The 16,155-nt window shown below is 37.3% G+C and overlaps 2 long non-coding RNA genes across 2 annotated transcripts in view; one reads left to right on the top strand and one right to left on the bottom strand.

The window, feature by feature from the left end:
* LOC140140849 (uncharacterized) overlaps positions 1 to 16,155 on the top strand; it is a 350,554-nt gene that overhangs the window by 251,702 nt on the left and 82,697 nt on the right. The window lies entirely within an intron of this gene.
* On the bottom strand, positions 3,520 to 10,188 carry LOC140140848 (uncharacterized). The gene is made up of 4 exons (XR_011857312.1): positions 9,823 to 10,188; positions 7,113 to 7,674; positions 5,572 to 5,659; positions 3,520 to 4,275 (listed from the first exon to the last, which is right to left on the bottom strand). It is a non-coding gene; the product is annotated as an uncharacterized lncRNA (long non-coding RNA).

Genomic DNA, 16,155 nt, shown 5'->3' with positions numbered 1-16,155 from the left:
CAAGGTTTCATTATACTGTGACCTTTTATCAATGCTAATGCACTTTTGTTCATTCTATTTGGGTCTCAAATGTCACAAATAGGCCTACACATACCGGTAAATGTTTATAAAAGTATAATTATCTTGCTTTTTGTTTAAATCAAGTTTTTAAACTCAATGTATTACGAAGTATATCAGTCTTCTTCACTCCAATTTGTAGTAACCTCTCTGTATACATTTAAGAATAGGGAAAAAAAAAGGGGGGGGGTTGACTCATTTATACAAAAATAACAATCATGCAGAACATTGAAATAATTATTATTGGCACCAATTTGTTAAAAATAGGTCTTTTATATATAGTATCTCCTATCTTAAATTATGTCCATGGCTAGTAAGTTTACTTCTAGTCTACCCTGGTATCCCAAAGGTATAGTTGAAATAATTGGATAGAGCAAGGGTCAAAAATCTGTATATTTTTAATGCTCAAATATTTAGATGAATTCTTCCACTAGTTGTCAAGGTTTTCTATAGTTTTTGAAGGGGTTTAAAATTTTGCACAACAAATTTTCTTTCTGGTGCGTAGCACAAAAATGAATTATTTTCAGATTTCACATCTCAAATGCGGCACAAAATTCACAACGCGGGCGGCGGACGCTAAACTCATAATCAAGTTTCAAGTGCCTTTTCTTATAGGGCGTAACTCCAACATTTACAGTTAAGTTATTTGTGGTTTCACCGCCTTTGACCGGGAGGGGGCACTCGAATGCCGAGTCGAATATGAAAGTGACATACCTGTGCCTACCAAAGTAAGATACCAGACTAGGGATCTACCGGAGGCGATTATTTGTCAAAAAAGGGGGTCATTCAGTGGCGGCTCCAAGAAAATGTAATGGGCCATTACGTAAGGAAAGGATTAGAATTGCATGAATTTTGTGTCATTGAATAACTTTCTGGGCAAAACTGCAAAAATGTGCTACAAAATGTAAAAATTGTACAATTTGCCCATTTTTATTTGTTTGTCTGAGTGTAAATTTCTATATAAAAAAGGGGTCATTGGGTGTAAGCTGATGACAAAAGGGGGGGTCATTGGGGTAATTTTAGCCTTCAATAAATAAATAACTGATAATAATAATAAAAATAATAATAAACGCTCGACAACCCCTACTAGAATAGGGTTTTTGGTCTCCACTCCTAAATTATATCGTAATAAACTCCCTGAAGATTACAGATGACAGAGAAATAATGGAGACTCACTCAATGAAGTGCAGATATTTCAAATTTAATTGAAAATTGAAAATCAAACAAACTTATAATTATTCCCCCTGCATGTCCTTTCTCAAGTCAAAATCAAGTTATTTTGAAAATGACAAGTCCCCTCACAAGTTGACTCTTTACAACACAATATCTAGGGACCGTTTTTTATTTTTTGAATTTTGACCAACTTTGAGAAATTTGCACCAAAAATGGTCAAAAAATGCAAAATTTTCAAAAAAATCATAAAAGAGCCTGATTTTCGCCCTAATTTCAAATATTTTTGGTGAAGTTGGTCAAAATTCAAAAAATGAAAAAAAGGTCCCTAGATATTTTTATCTAGTTTTTAAAAATTGATAAAAAATTTTTTTTGGCCAAACAATTTTTTGTTACGTGCGCGTTGCACGAAAATATCCCGTTTTGGGGGATTTTCTCCAAAAATGAGCATTTGGGCCCAAATTGGACCTCACAGATGAATTCATCAAATCATTTCCATTCTAAAAATGTATACTTTTATATTCTTTAGACTAATAATTTAGCAGTTATGAGGCCCGAAAGTTTTCATAATTCCAGGGTTCAGACCAACCTTAAGGATACTATACATGATTTACCGACAAGTGACTCATTTCGAATGCGATCATGAATTTTGAAGAAAAAAAAGTTTCCACAGGCCTCGTTGGGACTCGAACCAGCGATTCTAAACTTCCTTCGATTCGCGTCTAGCGCTTTACCGCTTCGCCACCGTGGCAGTTGAATGTACGTCCTTACAACAATGTGCAACATGAGTTGTAAGGAGTGTAATGATAAAAGATAAATCTCATAACGCCATCTTTAGCCTTTTGTTTACTAAAAAAAGACGCGTTTTGTAAAGATAGATTAGCCGTTTATGCATACATAGCACGAACGCTTGGGAAAGGTTTCAAACAAATATTAAAGACACTGATGTGATGATGAAATTAAGTAAGTCGGGAATTATCTGCGTCGCAATGTTTTGTTTTGGTTTTAGGAATTTGACCTTAAAATTTACGACTTCATGACATTATCATTCGAAATCAACAAAAGATATTTCAACACTATATGTCCTCATTCTTTCTCTAGAATGTTTTGTACATGTATGTGAAATAGCTTCAACAATGGTTCGCTGCATAATGGTAAAAATAGCCTTGACCTAAAAAAGGGCGTAGAGGTACCATATTTACAGATTCAGGCTAAATTTAAAATTGATATAAAACGTTTGTTTTTTGATCGATTACAAAAATAAATTTTTGTCGTATAAAGAAATTGTATCTGGCGTGAATTACTCTACAGTTTTTATTCCTAGGGCTCTTTGACTTCTTCAAATAATTTTTTTAATGATAGAGTGAATCCCCTAGCCCAATTATGCAAAAAAGATCGAGTCCCTTAATACTTCCCAGCAAACACAAAACAAAAAACCCAAAATCCCCAAAACAAAAAATCCCAAAAAACTTTTTTTGGCCCACTTCTTTTAGTTAATCGTAACAAAAACATTTTTTGTATTAATTTTTTTGAATTTCACCAACTTTGAGAAATTTTCACCAAAAATGGTAAAAAAATGCTGAATTTTCAAAAAAATCATAAAAAAGCCTGATTTTCACCCAAATTTCAAATATTTTTGGTGAAGTTGGTCAAAATTCAAAAAAAAAAAAAAAAAAAGGCTCCTAGATATTTTTATTTAGTTTATAAAAATAAATAAATAAAAAAAAATTGGCCCAAGAATTTTTTTTTTTTTACGTTTAAGGGAAGGGGTATGAACGTTTGGACAGTATTTATTGTGGGACATTAGAGCACATTGGACATACATGTATCGAATGGTATTCTGAATACGAAGAATGTCCTTCTGTTATCAAATAATTTTGATTTTTGAAATTAGCAATGAAATACACATTTTATGGCAAATAATTAAAAATGGATATTTTTGACATTTAACAGTACCTGAAGTGTATGTAGGTGGGATGAAAGGCCGACGATCAATTGAAAATTTTGATCTTTCGTATTGAAGATATGGATTTTGTTCCAAAACACCAAAAAAAAATTAGCTTTTTCTCCCAGCTACATATACTTTAAGAATATATCATTAGATTTATAAAATTTACTTCGAGGACTGTTATTATATCAAAAATGTGAAAAATATCAAATTTTAATAATTTGTCACAAAATGTGTATTATATCGTGAATTTCAAAAATGAAAATTATTTGATATCAGAAAGACATTCTTCGATTCAGAATGCAATTTGATATGTCTGATGTGCTCTCATGTCCCACAAAAAATACTGTCGAAGCGGTCAAAACGCTCATTCCAGATCCCTTAACGATCTGGCCATAGCCATGAAGATCTGACCATAGCCATGCAGATGGTGCCCACCTGGACTAGCTTTAAACTAGTCAGTACTGCTGGACTAACAAGGATGACTAACCTATCTTAGTCCAACTTCACGGACTAGCTTTTGCTTAGTCGCTTGACTAGTTTGATGTTAGTCCAGCACGCTGGAATAGTTAAGGTTAGTCACTCGACTAGTTATTGACTTAAGTTAGCCCAACTGGTGCCCATCTGGACTAACATAGCGCTAGTCAAGCCAGCTGGACTAATGTAACATTAGTCCAGCTGGCTTGACTAACATGCTCAAACTAGTCGATCCGACATGACTAACCTCAAGCTAGTCCAGCTTGCCGGACAACCCTAATTTAACCATACATGCAGTTGCAGATTGGATAGTCTGATAAGGGTTATACAGTTGGAAGGTAAATGAGTTTGTCACTCATATTCACAATAATGTAGTCACACAATCAAAAGTTTTGATGGATCCATTTTGCATGAGCATCAAATCATAAATCAGAAAAGTTTCATGTGCATGATTCAGATAAATCCATCTTTGACAGGCAAAAATCACATGACTTTTTTGTGTAACAGCTTAACTCGTTATTTTGCACAGCTGATGTATGCAGGATATACAGCATTTTTTTCTTGATGAGTTGGAATTGTTGGAAGTCTATTCCTACCACAGTTGGGTCACATTTCAGCAGCACCTGAAAGCAAATTATGCAAAAAGTTACTGTTAGTTAAACTTCAATTAGCAAAATGAATATTCCCGCTTTCAAATCTGGCGGTTTTCTGAAAAAAGTACCAGTGAAAAATTCGAAATTCAGGATCATCAAAATAATTTACTTTATTTACAGTTTAATACATAGTGTACGGAGCCCCCGAAGTGACATGGAAGAAAAAAACTCTGGGTCCGACTTTGTAATTCTGCTTTGGGGCCAAGATAGTAACTTGGGGCCTGAGATAGTAACTCGAGCGCCCCAAGATAGTAACATGGGCCCCGACTTAGTAACTCGGAGTACAAGATAGTAACTCGTAGCCCCGAGATAGTAACTTGGGGCCCGACTTAGTAACTCAGGGCCCGACTTACTAAGTTGGGCCCTCAAGTTACTATGTCGGACCCCAAGATAGTTCTTTTTCTTCCGTGTCAATTCAGGGGCTCTGTAATAGTCCCATCAATTAAGGGCTGAAATCAAAACTCAACCGGCGGTTGACTGGCGGTTCTGTCCAGTTGCCATTGTTTAGAACAATAGCAAAAGGACAGGCGGTCAACCGCCTGTCGAGTTTTGATTTCATCCCTAAACCAACAACAATTTTTTTTTGATGTTTCAAAATGGGAGCTTAATTTTGACAAATGACAACGGGCAGGAAGCTTTAAGAAGTTCTTACACCTCCAAAATATTGGTTGGTCTTGTATTTCCACACCATTTTTTAGAGTCCACCATCAGGGACAGTACTTAATACAAATATAGTATACTGTCTTAAATTGCACAAGCAGTTTTAACATTTAGAACCAAAAATGTGTTTCATAATGGCCATAGAACCATCATTGGTGGCACGGGGCATTTGCCCCCTCAATATTCTTTTCCCCCACCCCCACTTATTCTGAAAAATGATCACTTTTTTGGGATGATTTTGTACTCATTCACTTTGCCACCCCAAAAACCAATCTGTGGCAGCACTAGGCCTATACAGGGGACATTTTTCTTACTCCCCAAGTTTTTGAACTAAAATTACAGAAAATTTCACTTTTTGCAGCAATTTTGTGCAAATTTAGAAGATTTTTCCCCCATTCACTCCCCCCCCCCCCGAAAAAAATTCCTGATGTCGCCACTGAGAACCAGTTTATAACATCTAAACATGCTAAACAGAACATATTTCAGGTCTAAAATATCACCGGGATTATGAGAATATATATGAGGTTTCTTCTGATACAAAATGTCTCCATTTTGATCTAGGATAAAGAACAGTATGAGGCTGTCGATCACACATTTTTCAATTACCTTTGGTATTTGAACGAAATCATTCAGACTAGTTGTATGTTGGCGTTGAGTCTTTCAAGCTTCACGGTTGCATCGTCAGCCACAGAGCCTATAAAAAAATCATGGAATTAAAATGGGATTTGACAAACTGTCGATTGTAGATTTTGGGTCACAGTTGTTATTCTTTAAAAAAGTAATTGGTTGCAGACCATGCACATAGCATTTTTTTGCCTAAGTTGTTGCTAATTTAAGGTACGGTATGATATATTTAAATGAGTCATATTTGAAATTTTTTTTGAATTTTTTTTCCAGCAATTTTGGGCAAAATTTGTTGAAATTCACTTCCCCCTTCATGGGGGGGGGGGAGTGAATTTCAGGGGCCATGTCACCGAAAAAAATTCTGGCACCGCCACTGTACTTAAAAAACCTATTCAAGTGTTCATGAAAGTCAAAATTGTGAAAATAGGGCTAGTTTTTCAATCCAAATTCCTGTTTTAATTCAATCGTTTAGAACAAAATAAGGGTAAATTAAAGCTCAAAATGCAATCTGCAACAGGGGTTGTTTTGAATTTTCTGACAATCATCATCATCATATGTTATGCCTTTGATAAATTCATATTAAGGGAAGCCCTGTGCAATAATTGTGAGCCCCCTGGGGGAATTTTCAAATGGCAGAAATGCTTGCCACCCCACCCCCCTATTGGCTTGGCAAAAATTGCTCTTGAACTTTACGGCCAAGGCCCACTTTTAGAGCAATTTATTTTTAGCATTTTAGAGCATGTTATTTAAAAGACGCCCTATGAATGTGTGCCAATTATTGCTTGCCCTCACCCGAGGTGTCACCCCCCCTTATCGGAGCAGTGGCAAAAATTTGCCCCCCCCCCTTTGGCTGGCCAAAATAATCTTGCCCCTACCCAATTTTACCTCAGGGCTCAGTGCTCATTACACAGCCCTTAATTTAACTTGGACTATTGGATAACTTGGGCCCCACAAGCTTATCAATACCACCAGGGTGCTTATAATAATAATCATTAAAGGTAAAATATGGTGCCATGGCTTGAACTTTTAGGGCCAAGGCCCAATTGCAAGGGCATGTACACATCTAGGCAGACCCGTACGCAGAATTTTTTTTTGGGGGGGGTGCTGATTTTGACAAAGTGGACCTTTTTCCAAGGGGGGGGGGGCAATTTTGTAAAAAGTGGACTTTTCCTCAAAAATGTGGAAATTTTTTGGCCAAAAAGTGTAAAAACCCCGATTTTTTTGCTCCCTTCCCTCGCAAACCGTCATATTTTGGGACTTTTTGTATACTTTTGCAGCTCCCGCGTCCCCCTGCATATGGGCCTGCATCTAGGGTGTATTGCTGGCACTACATGTATTGCTATACAACTAAAAAAATAGTACACAGGCCTACATGTTGTATCACACAGTGTTGTATACTAGCTGCTATGTACATCATAAAGACCGGCATGTTGATGGCTTGTTATGCCGGCATATGCATGACATTATTTTTGGTCTTTCTGATGTAATATTATAATAATTGCAACTTTACAAGCAAGACTTACATTGTAGCGGAAGACATCTTCTACAAAATCTTGATGCATTTAATTCCAAGACATTGGGGCAAGAACTTGAGGTGTTGCTCTGCAGTGCAGTGAATACGTGTAGTACAGTATCAGTAGTTGACTCTGACAGTTGACAGTTGTGTTTCCCTACTTAGAGTTGGGTCAGAGGTCACATACCACAGAGTGGCAAAATTTAAACTTGAAGCTAGTCGAGCAACCTAGTCAAGCCGGCTTGACTTAACGTTAAGCTAGTCCATCTACCTTTACCAGTCCGTCCAGCTTGACTAACCATAAACTGGTCAAACTAGTATGCAAATATTCTAGCCTGGTTGGTCTGAATGGCATGTATTCCTATAGTCACGGTTGAAAATAAGCAAAATCAATGCAATTTCAATTAACAACATTTGAACTGGAACACATAGTGACACATCTATGATGTTGATTTGAAGTCATTCCAATTGTCTGCTTTCACTGTCACCATGTAACCATTTTCATACTTGTCTCTGTGAATGATGTTGATCAAGTCACGATACTTTCTGATGTGATATTCCTCAATTCCTGTCTGAAACAACAAAATAAAATATTGATACAAAGTAATAAACATTTTGGTCATCTAAATGTTTATTCATATCATTTTCAGTACCGCGGCATTTATTTAAAAAGTCACTAAATAACACATGTTCCGATTCTTTATTCTTGTCTGGGGCTGTGCAATAATTATGAGCACCCCTGGGGGGTAAAATTTCCAACGGCTCGTCAAAATCGCTTCCCCACCGCCCACCAAAAATCGCTTGTTTTCCTAAGCCTTTTTATAGCATTTTATTTAAAAGGCGCCCCAAGAATGTGCTTAAAAATTGCATGTTCCCCCAACCCATAGTTTTTGACCTATGACCTCCAGCAAACCACAAGCCATTTCAGCATGAAACACATATTATTTGGATTTTTCTACTTTTATACATGTAAATACATAGGCCTATAAGCAGAGAGGCTGCAATAAGAGTCATGATTTAAGATTTAAAGAGGCCATTTTAAGGTTTTTGAGCAGCACTTTTGGACAAAGCTTCTAATGGCGATAAAATTTATTTACACACATTTTACCCGGCTAGCATTCCTGAAAAGTGACTTGATATTTGGGTTGAAAAATGCAAAAAAGCTATACCGTAGCTTTTAAACATAATTAAGTACCGTATGCAGTTCAGAATAAGCAGTTCAAAATAGGCCTAGAAAAACCCAGGCGCAAGGCGTATAAAACTGGATGCCCAACAAGATCCCAATTTCAGAAAAAGTAATAAAATTTTTAAAATTGCATAGCGGCTATCGCGTCGCACTTGCAGGGTGGGTGTCTGAGGGTTGATGTGATCATGTTCCCCCTCAGAAGTAAGAAACTTTTGCCAAATGAAGACCTAATTGAAGCGATTTGGTGGACAATTTTTGCACTATTAGTTTCTAAAATCTTAGTTTGAAAAAGCAGAGAATTTGTGAAATGAGCAGTCCATGAAGTCTTTTGTGGGGCTTTTGTGGACAAGTTTTAATTGACAAATGTCGAAAGCAGAAGCGAAAATGGCTGGCCACTTGTTTATCCACTACGCTGGAGGTGTCTGAGCCTGAGGGGGATGTTCCCCACACAGAAGTTGGAAAATGAATGTCCAATTGAAGCCATTTGCTGCATTATTTTTAAACTATCAAAAAATGAAAAAGGGGGGTGGGCAAACTCAATTTGCAAAATTTTAAATGTTACACAAGCGACATTTAGGCCTGGGGCACTCAACTAAAATTTTGGTAGAAGGCGTGCGGTGGAGCGCCAAACTTTGGGAACTAAGAACTAATTTTGGGTCAAAATAGGGGCTTGATGAACTGAAATTTCAACATATTTGTGGGGCTCTGTGAACTAAAATCGGCCAAATTATAGGCTTTGGAGCTAAAAATTTCCAAATTTTAGCTAAAGAGCTACAGTTGCAGAGTTTGAGGCTCAATGAACTGGAGCATATTGCAAATGTGGGGCTTAAGGAACTGCCGGAGAGCCTGAAAAAGGGACCCTTGATCGCTGCACGTACCCGTACCACCTTTACATGTGAGCGTCCCCGGGTATTTAGGCCTATAAAACTTGAAACTCGCAATTAAAGCATGGATCGATGTTGAAGTAAGCAGAGTCAGTCTTAATAGGCATGTCGACGGGCCAGCAGTAATTTTCACATGTTTTTGTGCCGAGGACCCGCCTTCAAGTAATGCCTAAATTAATCACAGACAGGCCTAGCCTAGAGCCTATATATAATTATAGGGCCTACTTACGAACCAAATCATGTCCGTTTTTTAGGCACGGGCCTATGTGCAATGTAAGTATTTCTCTTCTCCTTTTCTCCTCTCTCTTTTTCTCCTTTCCCCTCTTTCTCTTCTCACCTTTTTCTTTGCAAAAGAGTGGAACACCTAAAATGCATTGCAAGGCGGCATGCCAATGCAAGTCATACATTCAACAGAATGAACTTGCGTCTTCTAATGATTTAATAAACTGTTCCATTAATCATGGATTCAAATTCAGTCAGCATGTTTACCACAAATATGTCATTTTCATATCTCCTAGTCCTACATCGTGTTCATAATTCATGTTCTTGAGCTGACATGCATGACATGACACTCTCCGCTCTCGGAAAATGATACCAAATGAGATTTATGCATGTGAAATTACAAGATTTTTTTTATAGTTTATACATACCTATTCGATGTCGTCAGTGGTCAGCCTGAATCCTCAAACATTCTGTTAAATATGTATATGCTTTTGGGCCAAGATATATGAATAAAAACCTTGTAAACGGCATCTAATTTACTTTTTATAAGCTTAAACACATCCGGTGATTGATTAGAATGTTTATGAAAACTTAAAGACAGCTCGTGGTACTACCAGCTCTGGGCCAGCAAAAGTGGCTTGATGTGGCCCATTGCAAGCGGCTCACACATATGGTCCAATCCAAGTGTCACTTTTGCTGGACCACACGAAAGGTCCTTTTGTTGATTCAATCGCCGGTTCCAGGTGTGGCCCAACACTGGCCCAGTACTGGACCAAATTTGCCAAGTTCCCTGTGTATATGATCTCTTAATGTCTTGTCAGGATATTGACATTCTTTCAGTAAAGTAACATCAATGGGAAGTCTTGCTTCCCTGCCATACAATAGGAAGAAGGGACTAAAACCAACAGAATTTGTTGCAGGAGTGGTACGATATGCAAATTGTATCGCTGATAAGTATCTATCCCAGTCATTATGAAATTGATTTACATAATGTGAAATAGTATCTAATATCACTGCATTGTACCTTTCTTGAATTGCATTGCATTGTGGGTGATATGAACTAGTATTTAGTTTCTGGGTGCGCATAATGCGACATACTTCAAGTACCACTTTGCTGAGAAAGTTTGTCCCTCTGTCACTTAATAATGAATTTGGGCAGCCATGTTCACAAATTACATAATCAAAGAAAACTCTAGCCACTGTAGATGCATCGGTTTCTTTTAATGGAACTAAGATAGGCCATCTTGTGCAATGGTCTGTGAAACATAAAACATAACGGTTTCCCGATACAGTAATTGGCAATGGTCCTAGCACATCTACACTAACCCGTTCAAATGCTCCCGGGACTTTCATTGTGACCAAGGGTGCCAAAACTTTGTGTCTATGAGTTTTCCTTTGTGAACAAGAAATACATGACCTAACCCAATTGTCTATATCTCGGTACATGCCCTTCCAGAAATATCGCTGACGGATCCGATCATAAGTTCGTTGGAAAGCAAAATGAGCGGCTAGTACATGGTCGTGACAGTTATTCAAAATTGTATCAATAAATATGATGGGAACATAAAGACGCATTTACATTTCTTTCTGGTAAATGTCGTCTTGCCGGGTGTGCCATATATGATATAACAAACCACCCAGAGCAAAATATTGTTCTGACTGTAGAACAATATCTCTAGCCTTTGATGCATCTTTAGGCAACTCATCATGATCTAAATAAGCCAACATTGAACTAGCAAACCCATCCGTCAACAATGCCTCTTTGAATTTCCCCAAATCTATATCACTGGGAATGGAGGGGGCATTTTGTGCTGCTGTTTCATCGTCAATCTTCATCCGCTTACCGTGATTGAAGCGCAAATTTCTTATGGCATCAACTTGAGGATGAACTTGAGGGTTTTGCGGTACTTGCAAAACGTCATCTGCCATATCATCAAAATCAGACTTTTCCCACTCTGTCTGTAAGGATTCAGGGAAATGACTATGAGAACAGCAAGCACAATTGTCTAAATTTGCATAATTAAGTCTACTAAGAGCGTCTGCATTGGTATTGTTATTCGTCATGAATATGCACAACTTCAAAATTGTAAGACTGAAGTTTAAGGGCCCATCGAGCTAGGCGTCCCCGGATGGTTTATTCGAAAATAGCCATTTTAGGGCACAATGGTCCGTGACCACGCATTTAAATTGACAGTATGCTGAAGATATGGCGCATATTTCTTCACGCATTCGACTACTGCTAAAGCCTCTAACTCAGTGGTGGTATAATTGCGCTCTGAATCATGTAATGCTCGACCACCGTATGAAATAACTCTTTCTTTGTCGTCTTGTTTCTGGGCCAATATATAACCTAGCCCTGTATAACAGGCATCAGTTTGAAGAATGAATTTAGTACCATCAAATCTTGGATAGGCCAGAATTGGAGGCTCCAGCAGTTTCTGCTTCAAAGTTTCAAATGCTTCAATGCATTTTGCATCCCAACGAAAAGGAATATTCTTTCTGGTTAAATTTGTGAGTGGGTCAGCAATTTTACAGAAATCTTTGATATATCTGCGATAATACCCCACAAAACCTAAAAAGAACGAACTTCAGAAACTTTGGTTGGAGTAGGATAATCCTTAACAATTTGCAGCTTACGGGATCTGTAGCTATGCCATCTTTGCTAACGATGTGCCCTAAATACTTGACTTCAGTTTGTCCAAAAGTGCATTTCTTGGGTTGTAACTTTAATCCTGCTTCTCTTAGTCTATCAAATACTTGTTTTAAATGATCCAAATGTTCTTCAAAACTTCTACTAAAGATAATCACATCGTCTAAGTAACAGAATACAAATTTCCAATTTAGCCCTCGCAATACTTCTTGCATCGCTTTCGCTGGAAGGTTGCGGCGCATTATGGAGGCCAAATGGCATAACATTGAATTCATACAGACCGTCTTGGGTGATAAATGCGGTTTTAGGCTTAGATTGCTCCTCAAGGCCTATTTGCCAGTAGCCAGAGGCTAAGTCCAAAGTTGTAAAGTATTTTGGTTCGTTAGACCCCAAACTGTCTAGAGCGTCATGTATATGAGCAATCGGCCAATTCTGACGTGGCTCTAAACTATTTAATTTCCTAAAATTGATACAAAAACGCCAAGTATTTGTCCCTGGTTTAGGTATCATGCACACGGGAAAACTCCAAGGGCTAGTTGATTCACGAATAACTCCCTGGTCTAACATTACATCAACTTGCCTTCGAACTTCTGCTTGAACATGAGGTGCATGTCTATACGGCCGGAACGAACTGGGGACTATCGGTATGAATTTCATGTTTGATTCCTGAATAATTACCAAGTGGCCCACCATCTACTTGGAAAATGTCAACATAATCTGATATCAACCCTGTAATTTCAGACATTTCATTTTTTGACAAATGATTTTCATTTAGTTTCACTTTAGACATAACTTCTTGCACTTGTGGATTAATAGTATCTTTAGACTCCATATTATTTTTTATTTGATCAATTTTGCTACTTTCTTTAGAAGACATATTTACACTATTGACCTTTTCACATGTTACTGATGAAAATGGAGTTACAAGTACCAGTATCTACCAGACATTGAACTGATCTGTTTTGAATAGACGCTGAGATGGTATTCCACTCAGATAATTTGATATCGATCTTGCGGTTATGCCTGGAAGATTTTGATTGTCTACGCGATCGTTCTGGACTTTGTGAAGGTGGGCGGACTGAGCGCGCATTATATTATCACATCTTTGTTTTACTCTTGATTTACGTTCATGTTGAGAAGAATTTCTATCTTCCCCACTTGCATGTTTCCCAACATATTTCCCTTCAAACTTGGCAAATGGGGATGTTAGTTTAACGGTTTACCGTCTATGCCTTTTCGTGCATAGCAATTCCTCCATTTGTGACCTGTATAGCCACAACGGAAGCATACAATTGACCTAGTAGGCCTAGAATTTCTACTGGAATTTGGAGTGGTATTTACATTTTGCTCTACATTTTCCAATCTTGAAGAAATATTTGCCACCAAACCAGTAATTTTGTCTAAGGCCGAAGTTGTAGGATCAGAGGAGACAGGCGACTGTTTAGCTTTGTCATGATGTGAAATAAGAGACTCATTTGCAGGCTCATTTGCTGAAAGCTCTACTGAAATGGCAAGTCTCGCTGCTTCAAGGGCAGCCGTGAATGATTCGGGCTGTTTCGAGAATACAAAAGCCCGCACTTTTGGCAATAAATTTCGAATGAAAATTGACATAAGCTCAGCGTCTGTCTTCTTTGCCTGCCTACCCCACAACATAATATCTGAGGCATAGTCATCAATAGATTCGGACACCTTTTGACGACGGGTTAACAATTGCGACTCAATGCCCCATAACCATGATTGACCTTCAAAGTGATCTTTGAGTAACTTGTGTATTTTATCAACAGTGTTTTTGTCAGCCTCCTCAATTCTTTCCAAATAAACGCTAGCGTGACCATCAATGACTGCATTTAAAGCCAAGAGGGATTTGGGATCGGTATAATCTCTCAACTGCGCATAATTATTGAATTTGCGAATAAAAGTATCAAGATCATCCGTAGGACCCCCTGAATATTTGAGACCAAAACCATGCATGTCATATTTGAAAGACATGTCTGAATACTCGACAATACTATCGGTCTCACTGTCACTATCTGAATTACTATGATCACTTTGAGACTCGATCCTCTTTTACATCATTATCACTCATGTTAACAAATACACACGATCATCATATCATAACCAGAGAACATGATAAAATAATACACGGTGATCATCGGATCACATACGATATAACATTGTTTATAATATATTACTCACAACATACGCCGTAAATAGTGATGACAGTTTGGATATGATCAATGAAAATAAACTAAGTCCAGCCACGTAACGATTTGAAAATTAAAATCAAAAATTTTCTAAGTCCAGACGGTGAAGAATGAAACAAATATTTCACTACTTAAAAATTGTCAAAGTCCAAACAGTGAAGGATTACAAAAATAAGTTAATAGGACGATGAACCAATGTTTCATTCAACAGACAATCAGTCAAGCGCTCAGAAAATTGTTCAAGTACCACGCGGCCTATTCAATTTTAAAGAATTAAGGCTGGTTCAAAGTGAATATTCAAGGCGAATATTCGACTTCAATACGTTTTAAGCGCCAAAATATATGCGACCGAATATAAAACTATGAACCGGAGAAAGATATATTTCTACAATTCATAGCGTTGCCGACTGTTAACAAGTATTGCCCATTTACCAAGGTAAGCAAAATTTAGAGAATTTCTTTAACGAAGTTAATAAAATCATAATAGGTAAACTCCATTGAACTATTGTCATGATTTAATGTCTGCATAAATGGGTCTAAATAGGAAGAAGAGTAAAAAATTGGGAAGGGGGAAAGAGAGAAAAAGAGGGAAGAAAAAAGAGGGAAGAGAAAGGGGAAAGAAGAGAAAAAATGGGAAGGGAGAAGAGAAAAAAGGGAGGGAAGAAAAGGGGAAAAGAAAAGAGAGGGAAGAAAAGGGGAAAAGGGGAAGGGACTCAAGGGAGAAGAGAAAAGGGAAAGAAAGAGAGTAGAAGATCTATAGGCCTACTACTTTCATTGTGAAATTTGTACTCTGAAACACTGATGCCAAAAACCAGGAGCTTCATGGCGCTCATCCCCCTTGACCCCCGCCTGGGCTTTGCCCCTGGACCCCTGGACCCCACCGACTCCACCCGTTTAACGCTTCGTGGCAAGCGAGCGTTCTCTCGAATATAAATACTAAAACTTTTGATCAGAAATTGGGAAATTTTTCAATCTTGCCCCCGAAGGTCAGGTCTGGTTACGCCTGACCTGAATAGGAGTCAAAAGATTTGCTTTTAAGGGCATTTACGACCTGCCTGTAACAGGCGCGGAGGTTGACCCATACCTTCTTGTAGGTTTCAACTGCAAAGCAAATCAAGAAATGAATGAGTAATAGATAAATAAATAAATAAATAAATAAAATAAAATAAATAAATAAATAAATAAATAAATAAATAAATAATAAATCAATAAATAAGTCAATAAATAAGTCAATAAATAAATAAATAATTAAATAAATAAATAATTAAATAAATAAATAAACTAACTAACTAACTAACTAACTAACTAACTAACTAACTAACTAACTAACTAACTAACTAACTAACTAACTAACTAACTAACTAACTAACTAACTAACTAAATAAATAAATAAATAAATAAATATATAAATAAATAAATAAATATATAAATATCATAAGATATGATTGAAGCGACGACAAATATGACAGCCCTCACAAGTGTTATATATGAGACCACCCACGGTGACCCACGAAATATATATCTGTCGAGTTCAACAAAATTCAACTCCCACAAATATATTTCCGGTGAATACTTTTTTCATTGGCTTATATCCACTTGAGATCGTTATCATCAAAGTAGTATTGCTCTCATTTCATGATTCATTGAGCAATCAATTTTGGCATTTGACCTAAATACGCGTCAAAAGATAAAAAGTCTCGTTCCGTACTTGTGTAGGCCTACATTGCTAGCTAGGGCCTAAGTGTGTTTTAATGCCTGATTCACAAATTATAGAAATAAACAAGAATTTATTTTAAAAGAACACGCAATGATAGGGTACCAACGCTCGTGGTTTTGGTTGTTCTGCATAATTTATGAAGAGATTCATTGCAAAGCGCTATATATCCATTCCTACATATTACTTATTT

Source organism: Amphiura filiformis, chromosome 19, assembly GCF_039555335.1.
Source record: "Amphiura filiformis chromosome 19, Afil_fr2py, whole genome shotgun sequence".
NCBI lineage: Eukaryota > Metazoa > Echinodermata > Ophiuroidea > Amphilepidida > Amphiuridae > Amphiura > Amphiura filiformis.
This window is presented reverse-complemented; position numbering and strand designations above follow the sequence as displayed.